The sequence below is a fragment of the Corvus moneduloides genome, chromosome 8, assembly GCF_009650955.1.
Source record: "Corvus moneduloides isolate bCorMon1 chromosome 8, bCorMon1.pri, whole genome shotgun sequence".
Lineage (NCBI taxonomy): Eukaryota > Metazoa > Chordata > Aves > Passeriformes > Corvidae > Corvus > Corvus moneduloides.
This window is the reverse complement of record NC_045483.1, coordinates 2,045,236-2,058,506: the sequence shown is the minus strand read 5'-3', so window position 1 is coordinate 2,058,506 and position 13,271 is coordinate 2,045,236. Positions and strand designations below refer to the sequence as shown.

The 13,271-nt window shown below is 41.4% G+C and overlaps 1 long non-coding RNA gene across 1 annotated transcript; it reads left to right on the top strand.

Annotated features, from left to right (window-relative positions):
* Positions 1 to 675: 675 nt before the first annotated feature.
* On the top strand, positions 676 to 10,009 carry LOC116447652. Its single transcript, XR_004241634.1, has 3 exons — positions 676 to 1,087; positions 2,200 to 8,289; positions 9,115 to 10,009. It is a non-coding gene; the product is annotated as an uncharacterized LOC116447652 (long non-coding RNA).
* The last annotated feature ends 3,262 nt before the right edge of the window (positions 10,010 to 13,271 follow it).

Sequence of the window (13,271 nt, the reverse complement as noted above, 5' to 3'; positions counted from 1 at the left end):
GACCACCATGTGCAGCTGAGGGACAAATTCCCATGCAGCCTGTGAAACCATTGAGGACCATGTTTTAGAGAGTGACATCCAAAGGTTTGCAATATAAGCCTGGATAAGTCTCTTTAATTTGAGTTTGGTTAATTATTTTGTACATTCCAGATTGGTGTTCGCACCCACTTAGACAAATCTTCCTATGGTTTCAGTGTTTCAAGCAATTCCAAGAGGATGGTAGAGGGGGGAAGGGTAATTCCACCACCAACGTGGAGCTGCTAATGGGCTAAAATTATACTATCTGGAAAAAAGTCTTTTGCTTCAGGACAAAAAGTATCTGAAGAAAAAATGCTTAAAGTAGCAAGACTGAGGCTTGGACTTTGTACAAAAGAAAGAATAAAATACTTATAAAAAGCAAAATCCAAGTAAAAAGAAATATTCTGCATAGTCATGTTAAAAGGGAGGTGAGTAAGGTCAAGGATAAGTTTTGTTTTGAGAACTGTGCAGCTCAGGAGTGCAAAAAATAACAAATAAGAAAAATGTGCCTTTTTTTCTATCTCCTCCTGAATGAAACACAGCATTTTGTGGGAAGTCAGTCACTGGGAACTGATCGGGGATGACAGAGGCAGGTCCAGGCTCGGCTGTACAGATAATTTCGGTCCCTTTCTGTATGAGCAGTGGGAATGAGGCTGTCCCAGCTTTATCTCCGGGTGCATTTCCATCTCACCCGGCGCTGCCGTGTCTGGCGTGGGAGAGCTCATCAAGCGCGTTGCGTTAGTGCAGGGAAAGGGGGGAAGCGGCAGCCTGGCCAGCGGGGCACTCCCAGGCATTCAGAGCAGCCCAGCCACCCTCAGCTGAGACTGATCAACTGCAAGAAGTGGGAAATGGCATTTTTTCCTTCCTAGGAAAAGCTTTTATCCGTGTGTGTGTGTGTGTGAGGCCTTGAGGGGGGAAAGGAAGCACAGCCAGAGCTCTTCCACCCGCCTGGGGCAGTATGGCCATGGATCCTCTGCTCTGAAACTCTCCTTGTCACCTCCCAGGGACATCTGCTTGGTCTGCAAAAGATGGAACTGGTGTCTCCACACTGCAATAGACTGGGAGCAAGGTGGGTAACACAGGAGGTGTAACTAGAAATGACTTCTGAGTCATTTCTCCTTCTCCAAGAGGAGTGTGGAAAGGCTGCTTGGGGGGGGCTGCTGTGGGAATAAATAGCATTGTGTAGATGATGGTATGCAAAGTAAGCAAAGAGTAAGATGGAAAATGGAGTTGTCTGGAACTGGATGATCAGAAAAGTTGCAGTACCAGAAATGAAATTGCAGAATCACAGGCTGGTTTGGGTTGGAAGGGACCTTAAAAACCACCTCATTCCAACCCCTGCCACAGGCAGGGAAGATGAGAGGCAACTGCAGAGCTCTGGATATCTGCTGATGCTTACTTGAAAGAGAGACAAGGGAAAAAAAATTAAAGAAATCAAAAGATATGATTCTCATTGTGAAAGTCAGACCAGTCCCAAAGTGCTTAACTCAGACTTCAAGTCCCTCAACCCCTCTTGAGGGCAGGAGGAAGGAGCTTCCCACGTATTTTGGGAAGGACAGGACCACGGGAGCTGTATCTGTTTGCCAGGCCTGTAGTGAGCACCTTGCCTGACATTAAGCAGAGGCAATAACTTTGCGATGACCTAAATTCATTTTAAAAAGAATTACTGATGTATATATTCAGGTCAATAGCACTTTCCCCAGGTTTCAATAATCGGATCAATTATCTGAATCCAATAAAATCTTATTAAAGAAATTCAGAATTATCTTTAGAATAGCTGGCCTTGTACTCCCTGAGTAGGTTACAAAAACTGCTAAGAATTACTGTGACCTACTTTCTGGGTGGTACAGATATCATTATCATATCAGAGGTGCAGGCTGATAAGGCTACATGACTTCCATGTCTTATTGAAGAGAGTTTGGCAAAGAACTCACACATAACTTCAATCTAGGTCTCCAAATTATTTTATTTTCCTAAATATTAACTGAAATTTGAAAAGTCAAAGCATTGCATGTGAAGAAGCACCAAGTGAACGAAGTGCACAAGGTAAAGCCAACAGGGTGATCAATGTTTGAAGCACCTGGGGTGGGGACAAATTGTTGTTGTTGCAGGTCACAAATGCTTGATCAGCTCAGGCAGAGCCACACTGACCCAGGGGCACTTTGCACCTCCTTCCACAAGGTCAATGAGGACTTGAATCCTGAGGCAGAGGAGGAATTACAATGTTTTATTGCAAAAAACAATGGAAAACCTTCCAGCCTTCTCTCTGCCAGGTGAGATGTTTGGTTATTTTACTGCTCCTGAGACAACCGCTTTGTTAAAATGTGGCTGGAAACTTCCCTGTGTTTCTAAGCTGTTCTCTGACAGGGCAGCCTGTGCAGATCTGGGCTGGGGAATGAGGTTGTGCTGGGCAGGATTGTCCCAAGGGTGGCTCTGCAAAAGCAGCCCATTGGTGTCTGGTACCTCTGAAGTAAATCTGAACTCCATGCTGGTTGTTTCCTTAAAAAATACCCTGAGATGTGTCAGGGGTGGAGTTTGGAGCTGTGAAAGACAGTGGGGGTTTAACTGGGATTGCAGTGGGCTCAAGTGGTCTTTGCACTGCTGTTTCTGCCATGGCACCCCTCTCTCAGGCAGAGGAGCCAGTGGAAGGAAGGGTAGGAGGTACCTGGCCAGCTGGTTTTACCTCAGCTCTGCCCTGTGCCCATCCAGCTGGAGGTGTGGAAGATGCTGTGCTCCTGTGAGAAGCACCACTGTTCCCACCACAAGTGGTAAGGAGCTTCTCCGAGCTGTGCAAACACAGAATCCCCCTTTCGTGAGGTTACAAGAGAGGTGATACCAGCGTGTGAGGTTGGAACTGCCTTGTGCAAACCAATGGGGTGGCCTTGGGAGCACTGTCAGGGGTGTTCACGTCCCCTCCTGTGCCACTCAGGCCACTCTCAACCACCTGGTAAAGACGGGCATCCCTCACCAACCACCCACGGCTTCAGGGGCGATCACAGCAAAGGCGGGAGAGGCAGCTGTGGGACCCCCACACCACTGGATCCGTGTGGGCAGCGAGTGTGGCCAGGACGATTTTCCACGAGTTAATGAGGGAGCCGAGGCACTGGGAGCCTGTTGGAGAGCGAAGAGCAATCCCAGCTGCTCTGCGGGCCCCGCTGGCACGGAGCAGCCGGCAGAGCCAGGCCCTCCTCCCTCCCAGCCGCGGGCTTTGATCTCGCCCGTATCAAACCAGTTGGGCCCCAGTAGGGTGGTGGGAGGCAGTGGGAGCCAGTGGTGGCGTGTGGCTCAGGGCAGCCACCTTCCCTCCACACAGGCCCGCCGGCCCCCAATCGGCGGTGGGACATCAAGGCAGGGCCGACCGACGAGCGCGTTAATTAGGAGGCTGAAATTATAATGTTATGTTAAAGAACAAAGAGTCTCCAAAGGAAAAATATGTGCCGCATATCTGACAAAGATAAATTGGATTATTCAAAATATTCCTGATGAAATGCTACATTTTGCAACTAATTATCAATCTGTTTTATCTCTGGACCAGCTGGGCATTTTTGTGCATGCAAGACCTGCCTTACCAATGATCTTAAGATGTCAGTGTAGCGTTTACATCTTTTATTTCAAGATTTAAATAACTAGGAAGTAGCTAATGTAATTCACTGCTGAGAAGAAAGGCTAGTTAGTTGAATGCTTTCCAAAGTGATCTTCTCCTAATGAACTTCTCTGGACTGTGAGTAATGAGACTTTATTCAAATAATGTTTAAGAAAGGTTTTTATAATGTAATTTTTTAAAGAAAGAGCAACATTTAATGCATTTAAAATATCTTTATTAATCCTATACTGTCTCATGTAGCATTAAAGGATTGTGAATGCTTGGTTTTGTTCCTTCTGAATGTTCCCTTAGTGATGAACTGGTTGTAGTAGCAATGGAGCTATAGAAATGGGGCAATTATCTTGTAAATGTTCAGTGATATCTTACAAATTGAAGTCTGACATGATTACAGAGCCATTTTGCTGTAAAAGCATTTGTTGTTTAAGTATCTTTATATACCATAGTGGTCTGTAGCTCCTCTGGTCCCTACTCCGATTCTACTCCTACGTGCAAACACTGAGCTTTGCTACCTCTTCTATAGCTCAGCTTTGGGACAGCTGTGCTGAGATTAATCTGCCAGAGGTGTCATAAAAATTTTGAGTGTGATTTTATGGTACTTTTAAACTGGAATAGGAGAGGATATCTCATAGGTTCCCTTCAATAGCAGTGCTCTGCAATATTTTGGATTCTTTGAATGGTTATGAAGTTCTCCTGGAAGTGTTCTGGCAGATTTTGCTTTTGTGGGACTCAACTGACAGGGTGGCCAAAAAAAAAAAAAAAATTAAGAAATTAAATTCTTTGACATAAGGTTGCTTGGCCAATTTCTAGGAAGAGACAACAATAAATGTATTTGAGAAAACCTCCCTGTTTTTGATTAACAAATGAAGTGGCGTCACTGAGTATGGGCTGACCTCATCCTCCCGAAAGGTTGACTCCCACTGCTTATGGGACCTGACTGATACACTCTGTGATTACACATTTGTGAAGTTGCCTTTATTTATAATACAGGATCAGGTCAAAAGGACTTCACTCTAGAACTTGAATTTTTCTTCTTCTATCTCCCAGTAGTTAAATTTTAAACACTATATCCAGCCTATATTCAAAGTTTTCCCAGAGAATAGGAACTGAACGTGGAGACTTCAGCCTGTGGTACATGGAATAAAACAAAGTAGTTTGCTCAGCCCATCATTTATTCCTCCCCCATCTACAGAGTAAATTTTGTCCCAATTAGTGATAATTTTAACTGTTCAGGGCAGGTTCTGCTTCATTGTAGAAACGAATTCTTTCTGCCTTTCTAATCAGGATCTTCCCAAAGCTGATCAGTGCATCCTCTGTCTTTCTATGCACTCTCAAGGCCCAATCCTGCAAAGAGCAGGAGGTGCTTGGCGCACTGACCTCCTCCCAGAATTCCTGCCAGTTAGGAGGGGTCAGCACGTGGCAGGATTTGGCCCTTGCTTTGCTCGGAAACCTCCCTCAGCCTGAATTTCATAACATGTGTTTAAATAGTCGCGGCTAGCAAAGAACTTTGATGAGGCAAAGGGGTAATTGGATTTTCTTGTTCTATAATTAAAAAGGTATATATTACATCCACATTAATACCAAAAGAGTTCATCATGATCAGTGTTATTACAATGAATACCAAAGGATTTAACAGTGATTGGCCACTTAGTTTAAAAGGGTACCTGAAATCATTAAATTGTTTGCTGGAGGGCTTTTGAAGGCCTGTTGGATCGCCTGCCACTCCATTTTTTTTTAACTCCTGGCCTGCAATGTGAGGTTTACTTTTACAAAGTAGGAGCAACAGGGTGATCATTTTCCTTTATTATTCCCTTATTGACTTCCAGTTAATTTTAATCTTTGCATTAACTGACCTCTATTAAGCTTGCCAGGTATCTGATTACACCGCCAAGGTTGAGACCAGAAGGCAACCTATTGCACCACGTCAATTGTCCTTCACAGAAGCCCTTACTGTTAATCAAGAGAGGAAGATTAAAGGAGATCAGAACTATCAGCCTGGAGTGCGTTTTGCATTTGAATACACCTTTCTACCAGGGTGTGTGTGTTGTCCTAGAAAGAAACAAATATGAGCTCTTAGGAGTAGCTTCTGCTCAAATCTCCACCGAGAGAAGTTCTCAAGACAACGTGGTATCTGCAACCTTAGCTCTGCCCGTAAACACTTTGATACGTTTGTAGAGTTCTAAATTAGATGCATTTTAATTTATCTATAAAACCCCTAATTAAGTTTTCTCATATTTGGATGAACGCAACTTTTTTTTCTGCGATCCTAAAATGCTCACACTTAATTTTGTTCAGTTCTACCCAGATATAAATGAGCTTAATTAACTCACATCATGACTTAGAATCATGGAATAATTTAGGTTGGAAAAGTTCTCTAAGATTGTCAAGTCCAACCATTAGCCCTGCCCATTTTGGGTTGTTGGATAGGTTAGAGTTTACTCCTCATCAGCACATGAATGTTCACACTTTGAGGCAGCTATTTGGGGGTGGTTGGTCTTTGTAGAATTCCCTTTGCAGAATTCAGAATTTAGGGTTTGTAGAATCCCTACATTTGTATCAATCTGTGCATTTCAATGAGCTTTTAGCCTTCCCACATAAGTGAAAGTCAGAGTGGGGTGAGTTATACATTCCTGATGTGGGAATGTGTGAATTTTTACAGATGTGACTTAGGTGAAATCCACCCAAACTTTTTGTCATGGTGTTCAGTCAGAGGTTGTTTGGCCGGATGTTATTTTCCTGCTGTATTTCACCTCACTACTGCTAGCCTTTTCAGTGCTAGAGCAATTCCAGAAGAACTTTTTCCTGTCGTGAAGAAAATGTACAGTATGACCAAAAAAACCAATATTGTTACCTCAGCTCATTGGAGTCACACTCAAATTAATAGCCGTAAGTGAAACTTTAAATAACACTGTTTTTTGTAATATTTTCATCTGACTTCATCTATTTCTTGGCTTAGCTCACTGCCAGTCCACTTCCAAAAGTATCTTTGCGAGGTGAAATAATTTTACTGACGAAATTTGTGGAAGCAGAAGGCAAAACGGATGGAAGAAGACATGAAAATATATTAGTTCTAAAGTCTTCTCCATGAAAATAAGATACTGAATAATTAATTGTCAGGTCTTCAGTAGAAAGGTAATCTGTCAATACCCATGGAATTATGGAGCTTGGAATTATAGAGGTTGGAATTTAAGGTTGGAAAAGACCTCTAAGATCCCTGAGTCCCACCATTCCCCAGCGCCGCCAAGGCCACCACTCACCCATGTCCCCAAGTGCCACATCCACATGAATTTTGAACGCTCCCAGAGATGAAGGCTCTACCAGTTCCCTGAGCAGCCTGTTCCAATGCTTGGCAACCCTTTCAATGAAGAAATTTTTTCTAATATTCAACCTAAATGCCTTCATTTACTTTTTTATTAACTTCGAGCTATTGTTCTGAGGGTTTTTAGAAAAGGCTCTAAAACTCGTGCAGAAATCCATGGTTTTAGCTCTTCTGAAAGGTTTTTGCATCCATAATAATGAAATTTATTACTCTCTAGCTCTTTGGAAACATTTCCTAGATCACAGGCACAGGTAGATGCTTTTACTGCCTCTCTTGGAGGTGAGAGCAGGATTTTCTGGATGGAAATGGGAAATGATCCTGAGCACTGGAACCTGGCAGGATAATAAATAGCCATGTCAGTATTTAACACTAACCAAAAGCATTGGAGACCAGACTGAACTAATTTTACCAGTAGTTACTGCAATTAAACATTTTCACCAGGATGGAAAGTCATGGTTTGGTTTTGAAGTCATTTGCTTGACAAATATCAGATGTTAAAATAATTAAAGCTTGGCCATTTCTATTTAATCTCAAGTGGATCCATGAAAACAAGCAAATTATATCAGATCCACCTATTAATTGACTCCTGGATTAGAAGACCAATAGGGACTATTATGGTCATCCAGCCTGGCCTTTGCATAAGCAGTTATGGCATTCCACCAAGTAATTCATGCATCCAACAACTATTTTTAGGAGAAATCCATACAAATTGAAAAGCTTAAGGTGACTTCATGGCTGTTGTAATCTTGTTATATAAAAAATCTGTAGAAATATGGAAGCTGTTTGTGAGCACAGGATGGGTTGCACAGGTACAGCTGTTAGGGAGTTATTGCCCAAATTTTTTCAGTCTTCTCGAAGTGATTTTTAGTATTTCTAAAAGGGAAAGCATCAAATTTGCTCCATTTTACTAAATAATTTTACTAAATTACAATGCATAGTTATAAAACACAGTAATGTGAATTTATCCTTTTGATTACCTCCCCTGTTTTTCATGTGGTAAATCCCAGCGACTGCAATTAATTAAACCATAAATGGATTTGTACGGGAAAAATTTTGGTCAAAAATGAATTTTCTTGTATTTGATTCTCTTAATATATTCTGGAACTTTGTCTGAAATTCTCAGGGACAAAAATTCTGAAATTATTGTTGAAGGCTACAGTGTGGGTCTAGAAAACATATTATAAATGTATGCAAAAATAAATATATTGATTGATCCCTGATTAAAATTGTTATTATACATTAAAATCATGTTTTAAAAATTTAATCTTTTCTCTTCAAATGATCTCATGTATATGACTTCACCTTTGATCATCTACAGAAGAAAAAAACCACCTTGAAATTAAAAAAGAAGGTAAGTTGGTGTTAAAATCAGAGTTTTAGTGCAATCAAGTACTTGCAAGGTCAACTACTGCAGTCTAAAATACTCTGAACTAGGTCTGAATATATCAAATTAAGAAATCTATTCATAGAGGGGAAAAAAAGTGAAAATAAACCTCTTTCTAGCTAAGGAATTCCACAGGTGCTTTAAGAGCTGATCTTTTTGGAAGATATTTTTCAAAACCTAAAAATCCTCTTCTCCCTTTTTCCCAGCATCCCTATCCTGCACAAAGCCTCCCAAGCTTGGACAGTTTGTTTAGCTTTTCTAGGAGCTTGTGGAGCTTAATGTCAGCGCAGGGGATCCCAAGAGCTTTTCTCTTTTATAATCAATTCTACCTGCACAAACTTATTCTTAATAAAAAAATGACTGCTTGGAACATGAGAATGTCATTTTATTGGGATTCAGGTCAATAATGATATTTATTTTCTTGACAGAAGAGTCACCTCCAAACCACTCCAACATCCAGGAATTTGGTCATTGTGCTTAATTCATAGCAAAATCAGACTAACCCAACTCAGAAATGCTTTTGTTCCATGGTTAATTCCTGTTTTTAAATAGTTTTATCGTATGAAGGCTTCTATTTCCTCCAATTAGACAGAAAAGTTTCCCAGCTCTTCAGCTCTCCAAGGGAAATTGGGAATGATTAAAAAAAATACGTGTAGATGCATCTTTATGACTTAAACCACAGCAAAGGTATTTATAACTTTTAAGGCATCGAGCATCTGTTCTTCCGCTTGCAGGCTGTGTAAACAAGAGTGCTTTGGCTTCCCCTAAAATATCCTTTTTTTTTTTTGCAAGTCCAACAGATGCACCGTGGTCATGACAAGGCATCCTGGAGCCCGGCAGCTCAGCTCGTTCCAATCCGCTTCTGCCGGAGCGGGATCGCCAAGGGATCGGCGGGAGTCGGGAACAGCGTTTAGCACTTTGCTGACCTTGAGTCCACCTTTTCAAAACTCCTTCTGGAACCAAGATTTTTTCCAGCCATTTTCAAGTGATTTCTTCCACTTTCTCCAGAGACTGAAACACTTGATTGACCCGTGATGTTCAGTGAAATTCTTGCACGGGAAAAGAAAAAATGTTGGTAGTCGCAGACATGAAAACATTGGTGAACTTTTTTAATTAGGGGTTTGAACTAAAATCTTCAAAAAGTTTTCCACATGTCTGTCCAGAGTGTTTAACAACAGGTATTTGGGATTTCTTTTCATTGTGAAGGAAGACATAGAAGCAAACATGAAAAATAGATCTTTAATTTTAAATATATGATTTTTACCTGTATTATACCCTTGTAGGTACCACTTTGTCTCATTTGAGAGCTGCTAATAACCGGGAAATGATGACTGAGAACTTCTGAAATGACATCAAGTAAAAAATTAAAGGATGTGAGGAGACTTTTTTTAAGAATTAAAAGCTTTTAGAGCTGAGATCATGATAAATTATTTCTCAGCATTCCTTAGAAAGAATAATGGAGCTGAAGTTTGTACTGTGTGGATTGTGTTACTTGATAAATCTCTGGCTCACAGTACCTACATGAAAACAGGATTCCCCAAAGACTTGCCAGGACTCTATGCTAAAGAAGTTCACACAGGGAAAGAGGTTGTTTTTATTTCTAACTCACTGTTACGTCTTGTATTTTTTGCTTAAACTTGGTAGACTTTTTGTGGCATCAAAAATAAAAAGGTCTTCCAGCTTTAAATTTTGAATCAGTCCATGCTGAATCAACTGAATGGTAAAAATGAGTCATGACTGACCAGTTTTCTCTGTTAGAAAACCAAGGAAAAGGAAAAAAATCATTTTTTTAAACTAAATTACTCAAAAGTACTTTTTAAATGTCTAAAGTTTAACCCTACTTTGAGGACTTTACCTATTAATTATTTTCCAAATGGCATCAGCAGCAAATATAGAAGATAAATACACAAAATAAGAAATTCTACAGCAGTAAAAGTTTCAGTAGTTGTATCATGGGTAAACATTTTGATCTTACCCTGCAAATTTGCTCTCTCAGCTCTTTAGACAGAAAGTTTCTCTGTTGAAATATGCCAAACCAACATCCAAAAATGCAACTTAAAAGCACAATTTTCTAAAATTCTGCATTGTGAAAGCCTAAACTCTGTAAGTTTCCTCATATTTCTCTTTATAATCATCCCCAGGATAAGAGTTAGGTTTTGCTTTATTTTTTGTGTAAAAAAAGTGGGACCAAACACTGAATTAATGAAAGTTGAAGATGAACATTTGGAAGGTAGGTATGTAGGGCTTCATTTCTTTTAAAAATTATATTTGGGGCTCCATTTGTTTATTCTGGCTATTTATCCTGGCTGGATGAATTATTGTTTCCTAGGGATCCATCCAAGCCCTGTGGGTTGCCATTGGCCTCTGGGCACTAGTGAATTCCAGTGTTAATTTTATTGAGCCTTGGGATTTCCTCCTCCTGGTCACTTTTCCCTGGAAATGAAAGTGTGGAACATGTAGGGCCCAGCTCAGCCCTCAGCTGCACAAGATCTCTCCTGCAGCACATGGAGCAGGGCATGGCATCTATAATTTAATTGTACAGCCTGAGTGTTATTCTGTAATCCCCTCGCTCTGCTGTGCCAGAAAGCAGGACTTGATGGTCTGGCTGAGTTTCTGTGTTCCAGAGGTGATACTGGGTCAGTTCTTAAAAAAACACATGAAAAAAAGGAAGCTGTGCTGTTGCAGAATAGTTCTGTGCTACAGGCAAGTTCAGGGTGGTGGAGAGAAAGAGGAGTTTTATAGCTCAGGAGAAAATCCTATATCCATCCCAGCCTCAGAATAGGATTCCAGTTTAAGACCTCGTGGTACAAAAGGCTGTGCAGCCTTTGGTTTGCTGTTTAATCTTGTTGCCCATCTATCAAATGAAGATATCAATTCCGATCTCTCACCACCTCCAGCAAGATTTTTAAGCGTATATATGAAGAACCTATAGATCAGTGAGCTCACAGAGATGCTTTAGAGTGCAAAGTGCTTTTAAATGGTGCAGCTGTCTGCTGTGCTGGGCTGTGTTGGAGGGTTGACTCACCTAACGCTGCTCCCTGTTTTGGGCAGAGGTGCTGGGGGCTGGCCAGGCTGCCTTGCAACAGAGCTGGCAGAGCCTGCTGGAAAACAGAGCTGGAAAAGTCAATGCAGCTCTTGCTCAGGTTAAAGGGAAGATTGCATTGTTATACCTTTCGTTGTAATTCCGAGGACCACTCCAGTTCAATGCAGGCTGTATTAATGTGCATCACTTATCCATACACTGAGTCAGTCAATGACTGCATTGATCCAGCGCGGTGTTTTCTTTCAGAGGATGCTACAATGAGGCAATAGAAATCATTAGGGCTTGTGATATTGAAATCCTCTTGGTGCTGGCAGACCTGGAGCTCGCATTTCATATACTGTTGCAGCAGCACAAGAGCAGTCATGCCTGGAATTTCGAGTGAAAGTTTCTATTTTTTTGTTGAGCAAATCTACTCTGTTTTGTTCCTTTCTTTTGCACTCAGGTTATTTTACTGAGATATGTTGTGTACCTGACAAGCTGCTCTAGGGCAAGGTGTCCCTGCCCAAGGCAAGGGGTGGGAGTAGAAGGTCTTGAAGGTCCCTTCCAAGCTAAACCATTCTGTGATTTGATGATTTTATGTACAGGATGCAATCTTTTCTTCATGTGTTGAACATGATCCTGGGAATGGCATGGCTTGGGTCAGAAGGGGCCTTAGAGATCACCTTGTTCCAACCTCTTCCATGGGCAGGAACATCTTCCACTAGACCAGGTTGCTCAGAGTTCTGGAGCTTCCTGATAAACCCCTCTGAAGGTCTCAAACAGCTTTTCCAAAACCTCAACAATATTCAGTATCCTCTTCTTGAGGACTCTCACCCTTTTAGTTTTCATCACAAACATTTTTGGGTGAGCCATGGTTTTTGAACCTTCACTTTTCCCAAGCTTCTGCAAATGGCTGGATGTTTAACAGAGTTCCAAAGTTGATACCTTGTTCATTAATAACAGAAATTTGGTCATTGCAAAAATGGTTTTGAGCTCTACAGAGGGACAGCGCAGAGGCACAAAGAGGAAAACAGTTCTGGTTGCAATCTAAGTAAAAAGAGCCTGTTACAAGCAGAAAACAGAAGGAAATAATGTGACCCTGGTTAACATTATACAGGGCAGTTCCAGCAATCTGCAGGCTCATTATTGTCACGTTCCTTAGGATATTCATACAGGGAGAAGGGGGATAATGACCTACACTCAGAGGCATGAATAAGACAACATTCAAAAAGCTGCAAGTTTAATTTGGACAACATGGCCAGGGAAGAAATGGCAGCAAGGAAAACAGAGAAGAAATTTGGAGAACACCCTGCCAGCCACCCAAGTAACCCCCCACTAAATACACCCAGTAACCTGCGCTCATAAATCCGTGTGCAGGAAGGGCAGTTTTCAACAGGTCGTTCCAATTTTCAAATAAGGTTTGTCCTTGCAGGTTTTCTTCACACCTCTCCTGATGGCTGCAGGATTAAGACTATAAAAAAACCCAGGTCATGGAAACAAATTGGAAAATGCCAACCCTCCCTTCAGCTCCAAGTTTCCTTTTGAAATACTGTTCTTAAAAAAATTCTCCCAAGGAGATCATTGGTGACTTGAGGGATGGAAAGATTGGAGTATGGATGCTTTAGGAAATGTGTCAGGCTTTTGGGAGGTTGTGGAGCTGATTCAGCTAATCTGGATGTATTAGGGGAAATCTCCCTGGTCTACCCCACCTGAGCATGGCAAATATTCATTTCCTGCAGCAGACCTGAAGACGTGTTATGAGGTGGCTTTTTCTAGATGATGCTGAGATAAACAGAAACTTTATAGGCAAAGCTGTTCTTCATGGAAACCCCACTGCAATCCTTTTGGATAAAGTTTTGATAACACTGGTAAGGAGCAAAATGTTACTGAGGGCAGCACCATTCAGGTGGAACCCTAACCCCAAATC